Source organism: Notamacropus eugenii, chromosome 1 (assembly GCF_028372415.1).
Source record: "Notamacropus eugenii isolate mMacEug1 chromosome 1, mMacEug1.pri_v2, whole genome shotgun sequence".
Taxonomy (NCBI): Eukaryota; Metazoa; Chordata; class Mammalia; order Diprotodontia; family Macropodidae; genus Notamacropus; species Notamacropus eugenii.
Window position 1 is genome coordinate 469,146,508 of NC_092872.1, and position 11,366 is coordinate 469,157,873.

Genomic DNA, 11,366 nt, shown 5'->3' on the forward strand with positions numbered 1-11,366 from the left:
ACAGAGAATGGACAGGACTTGAAAACTGAATTTTTGTGTGTGTTTGTCCTTCGTTGCTGAAGAAGACCATGCCATCAGAGAAATGATGACATGACTTGCACTTGACTTTGTTTTGAGTGAGGGAGGGCTGTGCAGGTCACCAGCCTCACTTCTCCTCCAGAGCCATCTGAATCCAGTGACCAGATATTCATCAGGATGACTGGAGATGACCCAGGATGAGGCAATTGGGGTTGTGACTTGCCCAAGGTCACACAGCTAGTGAATGTCAAGTGTCTGAGGTGAGATTTGAATTCAGGTCCTCCTGCTTCTTGCACTGTTGCTCTATCCGCTGCACCACCTAGCTACCCCTGGAAACTGATTCAACATTTGGGGAGAGGAAGAGGGAAGAGTCAAAGATGATTGGGGTAACAAAGCCAGGATATAGGTGGTGGTTCCATGAACAGAAACAGGGAGTTCCCCCCATGAAACTGATGAGCTTACAGGGAGAAGAGCCTTTGTATGATATTTTGATACATGGAGGTCAAGGGTGTTCTCCTCGAGAGAACAGAGTGGTGGGGAACCCATCCTGGGATATATCCATTAACACCTCAGGGAGGAGGAGTGGTGCGGGATGATTGTTATCTTTGTCTCTATTGCCAGTTGAGGGTAGGTGCACCTCTTTGTGGCTGGCCTGTAAAAGGGAATTGGCAGACCCATAGCAGCCCTTTTACAGAGAGATTCCAAGAAATGTAAACACTTGATATCAGATGTATGATAATGGGCTTTGGTATCCAGAAAAGAAAGTGTGAATGGGGTTGCCTGGATATTCATGCATTTCTCCTAGGAACCAACCATGCCCCTAGTCTCCGTGCTAGAGGTCAGTCAAGGAGAAGTAGTGTTAGAACCTCTTAGTCTGACAGATGGCAGCAGCAGTGGAGTAGCATGATGTATGCAGGCCCAGCCATTAGGGAGAGTCAGCAACAAAGGCATGACAAAATCATACATATTTCCCCCCACCAAGACTGGTCTATGTGATCTCACAGCTTGGGGTACTAGGCCACAGGTTGTGTCTGGGTTTAAGGCCCAATATCATGAGGCTGGCTTGAGATATGTAATTTAATTTAATTCAACAAGTATTTATTAAGCCCTTAGTAAGGACTCTATGAGCGTGTTGGTAAATGGTTAATCCCCAGCTCTCTGAGGAAAAAAACATATACAACAAGATAACACTTTAAATTTAATATCATTATTTAAATTATCTCCAATATTCCATTATTTACAGATAATCCACAAAACACAAGTCAAGCCCTAATTTGTAGCATTTATAAATTTACAAGATGTAAGTGTTCACTGTGAAAACTTAACTATCTGTTGTCCTGGAACAGCTGTCCCCAGCCCACTCCCGGCTCCAAGGCACTGACTATGTGCTAGATGGTAAGGATAGGAGGACAAAATGAAAAAACCAAAACAAAAAACAGTGCTGCCCTTAAAGAGATCAATTGTGCTAGGGGATAGAGTACTTAAGATATTAGTTTAAATCCAACCTTAGACACTTATTGGCTATCTGACTCCCAGCAAGTCACTTAACCTCTCTGTCTCTGTTTCCTCAACTGTCAGAAGGGGATAGTAATAACACTTATCTCCCAGGGTTGTTGTAAGAATCATAATATTTGCGAAAGCACGTAGTACAGTACCTGGCACTTAGTAGGCACTTCTTAAATGCTTATTTCCTTTCCAATAATTAAGTGTAAGATAATTTGGAGAAGGAGAAAACCCTAAAAACCTAGGGAGATGAGGAGAAGTTTTCTGTAGGAAGTGACAGAAAAGCTGAGTTTTGGAGAAACTAAAGATTCTAAGATAAGGTACCAAGGGGATAGCACATTTCAGGCATATGAGGTACAGGCTGTTCCAAATCCCATGGAGTTAGAAGATGAAACTCTAAGGAAGCCATTTTTGCTGGAATATAGAGTATGTGAAGTGGAATAATGTCAAATAAGTCTGGAAAGGTTGATGTAGCTTGACCAGGAAGAGCTTCAAATGCCAGACTGAATAGTAGTATTTTATCCTAGGGGCAATAGGGAGTTATTCAAGCATCTTGAACAAGGAAGTATCCCAGTCACATGTGTGCTTTAGGAAGACAATTTTGCCAACTGTGTGAGATATGAAATGGAGAGAGGAGAGATTGGAAGCAAGGAGACCATTTAAAAGGCTATTGCAATAAATAATCTAGGCAAGAGATGATGAGAATCTGAATTAGGATAGTAGCCATGTGAATAAAGAAAAGGGATATATGCAAGGGATATTGAAGAGGCGGGATAGACAAGACTTCACTACTGATTGTACTTGGGAGTGAGGGAAAGTGAAGAATCAGGAATGAGTCCGAGGTTGGGATTCTTGGTGATTGAAAGGATGATGGTACCATCATCTCAAATTGCAAAGAAGTAGTGTTTTACAGGAGATGATGATAAGTTCTTTGAGTTTGAGATCCGGGTGGAGATATCTAGCAGGCTACTGGAAACATGGCACCCAAAGGCAGGAGAGAGATGAAGGCTCGCTATGGACATTTGAGAGTTATCTGCATTGGCATGAAAACTGAAACCACAAGGATTAGAGAACGTAGGAAGAAATGGAATCAAAGGTACAAGTAGAGGGGGTTGATACTAGCAAGGAGATGAGCGACTGGGGCAAAGGAGAATAGAATAGGAGGTGTCACAAAAGGATTTTGCAATATAGAAACGGGAATAGAAGGTGCTCCTGATGGAGGATCTCTATTTTCTCAGTTAAGGAGGAGGCAATGTCATTTTGAAGAGGGCAGGGGCTTATGGGAGAATCCTGAAGAGAGAAGAGATTTGGAACCAGGACTTGTAGGGAGTGCAATAAAGAGTTAATTAACAAAGAATAAAAGGATGCTGTGAGTTTTCTTTCTTTGAAAAACATTTTATTTTTTTCCAATCACATGCAAAAACAATCTTCAGCATTCATTTTCTGAAAGCCTGAGTTCCAAATTCTCCACCTCACTCCCCACCCCACCTCCCAAGAAAGCAAGTAACTAGGTACTGGCTATACCTGTGCAGTCATGCAAAACACACCTTCATGTTACTGAAAGAAAACATAGACTAACAAAACCCAAGAAAAGTTAAAAAAGTAAAAAAAAAAAGAGTATGCTTCAATCTGCATTGAAACCCCATCAATTCTTTCTCTGAAGGGAGATAGCATTGTTCATTATTCAATCCTTCAGAATTGTCTTGGATCCTTGTATTGATCAGAATGGCTAAATCATTCACAGTTGATCATCATACAATATTACTTTGGGTCACCACTAGTCATCTTGCCATTGGACTTTGAAGACTTTGGAGGAGAGAGTGAGGCTGACAACTTTGTGAAGCTCTGCCGCACTCATATCCAACTCACACTGAAGACAAGATGTAACCCTCGTGATTTCGTTGGTCCTCTTTGAGAATGAAGGAAAAAGAACAACAGTTCTGTTTCTATTCATTTCACTTTGTATCAGTTCATGTAAATTTTTCCAGGCTTTTCTGAAACCATCCTGTTCGTCATTTCTCATAGCACAATGATATTCCGTCACAATCACATGCAATAGTTTGTTCAGCTTCTTCCCAATTGATGGACATCCCCTCAATTTCCAATTCTTTGCCTCCACAAAAAGAACTTTAATAAATATTTTTGTACATATGGGACCTTTTCCTTTTCCTTCTTTGGGGATATTTTTGGGATACAGACATAATAGTGGCATTCTGGGTCAAAGCGTATGCACAGTTGTATAGCCCTTTGGGAACAGTTTCAAATTGGTCTCCAGAGTGGTTTGATCATTTCACAACTCCATCAATTTTTTTTTTTTATCACCCACTTAGTGTCCCAATTTTCCCCACTCCCAACATTTATCATTTCCCTTTTTGGTCAATCAGATAGGTGTGAGGTGGTACTCAGAATTGTTTTAATTTGCATTTCTCTAATCAATAGTGAGAGAATTATTTCATAAGAATAGATAGTTTTGAATTTTTTTATCTGAAAACTGCCTGCTCATATCCTTTGGCCATTTATCAATTGGGGATAATTGTATTATATCCTTATAAATTTGACTCAGTTTTCTATATATTTGAGAAATGAGGCCTTTATCGCAGAAATGTGTTGTAAAATATTTCCCCCCATTTTCTGCTTTCCTTCTAATCTTGGCTGCATTGGTTTTATCTGTGCAAAAACCTTTTAATTTAATATAATCAAAATTATTCATTTTACCTGTCATAATGGTCTCTATCTCTTCTTTGGTCATAAATTCTTCCCTTATCCATAGATCTGATAAGTAAATTATTCCATGTTCCCCAAATTTGCCTATAACATCACCCTTTATAGCTAAATCATGTATTCATTTTGTCCTTCTCTTAGTATATGGTGTGAAATGTACACCTAATTTCTGCCAAACTGCTTTGTAGTTTTCCAATCAGTTTTTGTCAACAATGAGTTATTTTCCCAAAAGCTTGGGATTTGTTCAGTAAAACTTGGCCTCAGCATAAAGGCTGCACCCAAGGACCACATGTGGCCTTGAGACCCTAGGTTCCCCACTCCTGGTTTTATTATCAATATGGTCAATTATACTGATAGTTTTCCTTCTACTGAACCAGCCTTGCACTCCTGATATCAGTTCCACCTGGTCATAGTGTATGATCTTTGTGATATATTGCTTTAATCTCCTTGCTAGTGTTTTATTTTAAATTTTACGTTAATATTCTTCAGGGAAATTGGTTGATAGTTTTCTTTCTCTGTTTTTGCTCTTCCTGGTTTAGGTATCGGCACCATATTTGTGTCATAAAAAAGAATCTGTTAGGACTTCTTCTTTTCCTATTTTCCAAGTAGTTTATATAGCATTAGAATTAACTATCCTTTATGTGTTTAGTAGAATTCACTTGTTAGAATGCACTTTAGTTGAATTCATCCTAGGTGTTTTTTAAAATAGTGAGCTCATTGATAACTTGTTCAATTTCTTTTTCTCAGATAGGGTTATTTAAGCATTCAATTTCCTCTTCTGTTAATTTAAGCAACTTATATTTTTGTAAATATGTAAATATTCATCTATTTGACTTAGATTGTTAGATTTATTGGTATATAATTGGGCAAAATAACTCCTGATATTTGCTTTTATTTCATCTTCATTAGTGGTGAATTCACCCTTTTCATTTTTGATACTGATAATTTAATTTTCTTTTTTTTTTTTTAAATCAAATTAACCAGCGGTTTATCTGTTTGTTTGGCTTTTAAAGATATAAAACCAGCTCCTACTTTTATTATTTCAATAGTTTTCTTACTTTCACTTTTATTAATCTCTCCTTTGGGAGGACTTTCAGAATTTTCTCCTTTTCAGAATTTTCAATTTGATATTTAATTGGAGATTTAAAATTGGTTCTTTTTCTAGTTTTTTTAAAGTGGCATACCTAATTCATTGATCTGCTCTTTCTCTATTTTATTGATATAAGCATTTCGAGCAAAAAAATTTCCACCCCAAGTACTGCTTTGGCTGCATCCAATAAATTTTGTTTTGTTGTCTCCTTGTTATTCTCTTTAATGAAATTATTTATTGTTTTTGTGATTTGTTCTTTGACCCCTTTCATTTTAAAAAAATTATTTAGCTTCTGATTAATTTTTATCTATGTTTCCACCTTCCTTTATTGAATGTAATTTTTATTTCATTATGATCTGAAAAAGGGTGCATTTAATATTTCTGTTTTTCTGCATTTGGTTGTAAGGTTTTTAATGCCCTAATACATGTTCAATTTTTGTGTAGGTGCCATGTACAGCTGAGAAAAATGTATATTCCTTTCTATTTCTATTCAGTTTTTTCCAGAGGGCCATCATATCTAACTTTTCTAAAATTTGGCTAATCTCTTTAACTTCTTTCTTGTTTATTTTGTGGTGAGACTTACTTAGTTCTAAGAGGGGAAAGTTGAGGTCCTCCACTAGTATAGTTTTACTATCTATATTCTCCTGTGACTCATTTAACTTTTTTTTTTTTTAAAAGAATGTAGATGGTAGCCCTTTTCTTGCTGGGCTGCTGAAATGAGGGAGAGCTGGCTCATCTTGCTGTGCAATCTGGGATTCACCCTTCCTCCCGGAGTGAGTCCCCAAGGACTTGTCATCATAACTAAACAGATGACTCCTTGAGGTACCTTTAAAGGTCACAATGTCTGGGTGTTCCAGATCACCATGGCTCCCCAGGTCCCAGACATGATCCTGTCCACCTCCTGAGATAAGACCATTATGTGGAAGCTTACTAGAGGTGAAACAAACTATGAGATCCCCCAGGGTAACTTCAGGTGTCATTCACATTTTGTTAATGATGTGGTCATTTTCTCTTATGGTCAGTTTATACTCTCAGTCTCCTGGGATGGCACACTAGGACTATAAGATCTCACAACTGGCACTGCTATCAGGCACTTTAATGGTCATACCGAGGATGTGCTGAGTTTAGTCTTTAACCACCAGATTGTATTTGGTTCCCAATATAAGACTATCAAGATGTGGAACATCCTGGATGTCTGTAAATACATCATGCAGGAAGAGAATCACTCAGAGTGGGTGCCCTTTGTCCATTTTTTTGCCCAACAGCAGCAATGCCATCATTGTCTTCTGTGGCTGGGACAAGTTGGTCAAGGTCTGGAATTGACCAACTGCAAGCTGAAGATAAACTACATTGGCCACACGGGCTACTTAAACACTAGTGACATTTCCTTCTCATCACTCTCTCTGTCCCTCAGGAGACAAGGATGGTCAGGCTATGCTGTGGGACCTCAATGAGTGTTCATGGAGCAACCCTAAAATCTGGATGGTGCTGACATCAGCGCCCTCTGCTTCAGTCCCAATTACTACTAGCTCTGTGCTGCCAATGGGTCAGTCCAGTATCAAGATCTGGGACCTAGAGGACAAGATCATTAAGTAAGAAGTGATCAGCACCAGCAGAAGCCTCAGCTTCCCCAGTGCACCTCTTTAGCCTGGTCTGCTGATGGCCAGACTCTATTTTCTGGATACATACAGACAATTTGGTATGCATATGACAAGTGACCTTTGGCACTTAGTAAAGCGATCAACTATAACTCAGATATTGAAATAAAGACCTTAATTTCTGACCTCTGGAAAAAAATGCTATACCATCTGATGCACATGTGTTTAGTATTGATGTTACTTCATTTTGAATTGTACATTTTAGCAAAATGTAGTTTCCCTGCTTAAATCTTTTCATTAGATCTATTTTTGCTTTTACGTTGTCTGGGATCATGATTGCTACACCTGCTTTTTATTTTTTTTGCTTCAGCTGAAGCATAATAGATTCTGCTCCATCCCTTTATATTTATTTTGTTTGCATCTCTCTGCTTCAAGTGTATTTTTGTAAACAACAAATTTTGGTTTTTAATCCATTTTGCTATATACTTCCATTTTAGGGGGGTTTCATCCCATTCACATTCACAGTTATGTTTACTAACTGTGCATTTCTCTCCATCCTGGTTTTTCCCTCATTTATACTTCTCTCTCCTTTCACCCTGTCCCTTTTACTTCTGATCACCTCCTCCCCGAATCTGCCCTATCTTCTGTCAGTCCTCCTGCCTTCGCATATTTCCCTCCCCACCAAATCTACTTCCTAGTAGGATAGGACAGATTTTTATACCCAGCTGAGAATGGATTTCATTATCTCTTTGAACCAATTTTGATGAAGGTAAGGTTCAAGTGTTGCCTGCCAACACCACCCCCACCTTCTGGATTATAAAAGCTTCTTTGCACTTCTTTTATGTGAGATAATTTGGTCCATTCTACCTCTCCCTTCTCCCAGTGTATCCTTCCTTCTCACTCCCTACATTTTTTTGAGATCATCCCAGCAGAACTGACTCATACCCATGCTTTCTGTCTATGTAGATCCCTTCTAACTGCCCTAACAATGATAAAGTTATTAGGAGTTACAAGTATCATCTTCATATAAGAATATAAACAGTTTAACCATATCAAATCCTTTATGATTATTCTTTCATGTTTACCTTTTTATGTCTCTCTGAAGTCTTCTGTTTGAAAGTCAAATTTTCTATTCAGCTCTGGTCTTTTCATCAGGAATGCTTGAAAGTCCTCAATTTTATTAAATATCCTTTTTCCCCTGAAGGATTATACTCAGTTTTTCTGGGTAGGTTATTCTTGGTTATAATCTTAGCTCCTTTGCCTTCTGGGATATCATTTTTCAAGCCCTCTGATTCTTTAATGTAGAAGTTCCTAAATCTCCTGTTATGCTATGAATCCATGATACATGGATTGTTTCTTTCTGACTGCTTGTAGTATTTACTCCTTGACCTAGAAGCTCTGAGAGTTTTCATTTGGGGTTTTCTTTCAGGAAGTGATTGGTGGATTCTTCCAATTTCTGTTCTACCCTCTGGATCTCAAATATCAAGGTAGTTTTCTGTGATAATTTCTTGAAATATCATGTCTAGACTTTTTTGTGATTATGGCTTTCAGGTATTCAAATAATTCTTAAATTATTTCTTCTTTATCTATTTCCATGTCAGTTGTTTTTACAATGGGATAGTTCACATTTTCTTCTACTTTCTCATTATTTTGACTTTGTTTTATTGTTTCTTGATGTTTCATAGAGTCATTAACTTCCACTTGTCCAATTTTAGTTTCTAAGGAATTGTTTTCTTCAATAAGCTTTCTTTAAACTTCTTTTTTCCATTTGGTCAATTGTACATTTTAAGGAGCTCCTTTCTTCAGTGAACTTTTGTGCCCTGCCCCCCATTTGGTCTCTTCTATTTTTAGGGTGTTATTTTCTTCAATATTTTGTGTGCCTTCTTTACCAAGCTGTTGGCTCATTTTTTCATGATTTTCTCACATCACTCTCATTTCTTTTCCAATTTTTCCCTCTACCTCTCTTGTTTGATTTTTAAAATCCTTTTTGAGCTCTTTCAAGAATTCTCTATTTGTGCAATGCACACTTATTATTGAGGCTTTGGATGTAACTGTTTTGATTTTGTTGTCTTTTTCTGTGCTGGTATTTTGACCTTCCTCTGCCATGGTTTTGTGGTTTGCTCATTTTCCTAGCCTATTTCTTGACATTTAACTTTATGTTAAAGTTAGGCTATACTCCCCATGTGAAGGGTACTCTTTCCCAAGCTTTAGGTTTTTTATACAGCTCTTTTCAGAGCTGGTTCTGGAAATCTTCTAAGTTTTCAATTCTTCCAAGGTGGTGTGATGTAAGGAGATGTGTGGTCACTGCTCTCCTAGCCTATGCTCTGGTCTATGAGGACCACAAGCATTCCTTTCTGCTCTGCAACTGTGATCAGGGTCCCTGCTCCATTTCAGCTACAGGCTCTAGTGTGTTTGTACTTCTTCTAGTCCTGTTACCATGACCAGGAACCATATACAGCAATGTAACAAAGTTCTACAGCCAGTGCCAGAAAAAGTTCCCTTATAAAATCCTTCTGAGTAGTTGTCTCCCCCTTTACCATCTGTGTCTGGACAGCTCTGGAAGCCCCACTGCCAATTCAGTTACCCTCAAGGCTTTCTGCCAGCTTGTCAGCCATGGCTTTTGCTGAACTGTTCTGCACTCTGTAATAGCAGGGACCCCAGCATACACAGGAGGACCTGCTGTACAGGTTCTTAGATCTGCTTTTCTAAAAGGAAAACAACTTTTGAGGGGTCAACAATTTCCTTTAATCAAGCACATATATCACTTGCTTAGTTCAGGAGAAAAAGTCAGCACCCTGAGCTTCAGAGAAATAAAGATCAACAGACAGGGCTTCCAACTGCCTGACCATAAGCAATACATACATCACAGATCAACAGACAGATCCAACTGTCTATTACATATATATATAGTTACTGGAGAGAGAAGCACCAATATCTGGGTTTTCAAAGCTGGGGTCTTCTTAGTGGCTACCCAGAGTCTTGTCTAGCCAAACAAACACTTCTTATGAATAAGCCCCAAAACAAAACCTCACCTCAAAGTATATATACACTTTTCAGAACCAGAGGGCATCACAACCCTTGAAAACCAGTGCTTCATTAGAATTAGCAAAGGGTTAAAAAAAATGAGCCTTTGTATAAAACAAATCTCCCCTAATCAAACTTCCCTTAATGGGCAGGCCCATTAATGGGTGGGAAAGATCTTTAACTCTAACTTAATTAACATTACACACTCTCACCCCAGTGAGACAGATTTTTTTCTGTCAAACTTCTTAGTTGTCTTGGGCTGGAAAATTGTTTCACCCTATCCTTTTGTTAGTTCTGCCACTCCAGAATTCATTTTGAGGCATTATTTTAAAGTTGTTTTGAGGGGAAGTTGGGAAAGCTCAGGCAAGTCCTTGCCTTTATTCTGCCATCTTGGCTCCACCCTTGTGATACTGTGAATTTTCAACTGAGATCAAAATAATTTCAGGGGTGCCCAATGTTCATTTGGGTACAGTGCATCCAATTTTGAAGGATATCTTAAAGTGGAATGAGAATCAAGCCTGGATAACAGAGTGGAGCCAAAAGAAGATGATGGAGAACAATACTGCTCATTCATTTGCTGTGCTGGGAAGCACCATTCTAAAGTTTTCTAAATTCCTGTTTCAACATTGCTGTGCTCCAGTTTTCAGTGCTCTGCTGAGAAGGTGCTGCTGTGGACACTAACGGATCCCCCTGCCATGAATGACGTGATAGATGTTGACCCCACTGTGCTGTGCAGGCACAGTTTAGACAAGCCCTCCTCAGGAGATATGTATTGGGACGGAGTAGGTTTGTACAAGAAGACACGAGAGTACTAGCTGTCTGATTTAACTCCTTCTTATACACCTTACATTTTACTCAAAGTAGACGTCCTTTACTTTACAATGATATCATGTGATTTATTCTGGCTCCATCAGAGGAGAGCTGGTAGAAGAGGGGAGCTCATGACAGATAGAGAAATAAAACATTAAGCACTTACTACATTCCAGGCACTGTGCTAAGTGCTGGGGATCCAGACAAAAGCAAACAAGACAATCTCTGCTTTTATTTGCTTTCTAATGGGGAAGATAATGATTGAGAAGTGGAGGAAAGCAGAGGGGGACAACCTAGGTGAGGAGACAGCTAGCAAGGGGCCTGGAGGACTGGATGCCAAGATAAAGCAAAATTTTATCAGGACCAGGGGAACTAGGGACAGAGCTATGATTATGAATTATAGGCTGAAATATATGATTAACTCTTGAGTGCCATGGACCTGACATTGTGAAAGTAGCCAAAAAGTAGATATGTTTAGGGTGCTACAGTTGAGGAGGCTTCATCTGGAATAGTACCAATTTTTTGATCTTTTAGTAAGATAATTTTGAATACTGGGGTCAAACTAAATCTGCTAGAGATACCCACTGAAGATGGACGTAAAA

The 11,366-nt window shown here is 38.7% G+C and overlaps 1 pseudogene; it reads left to right on the plus strand.

Moving 5' to 3' along the window:
* The first annotated feature begins 2,498 nt into the window (after window positions 1-2,498).
* Window positions 2,499-10,769, plus strand: LOC140518451 (small ribosomal subunit protein RACK1-like; annotated as a pseudogene).
* Window positions 10,770-11,366: the final 597 nt, after the last annotated feature.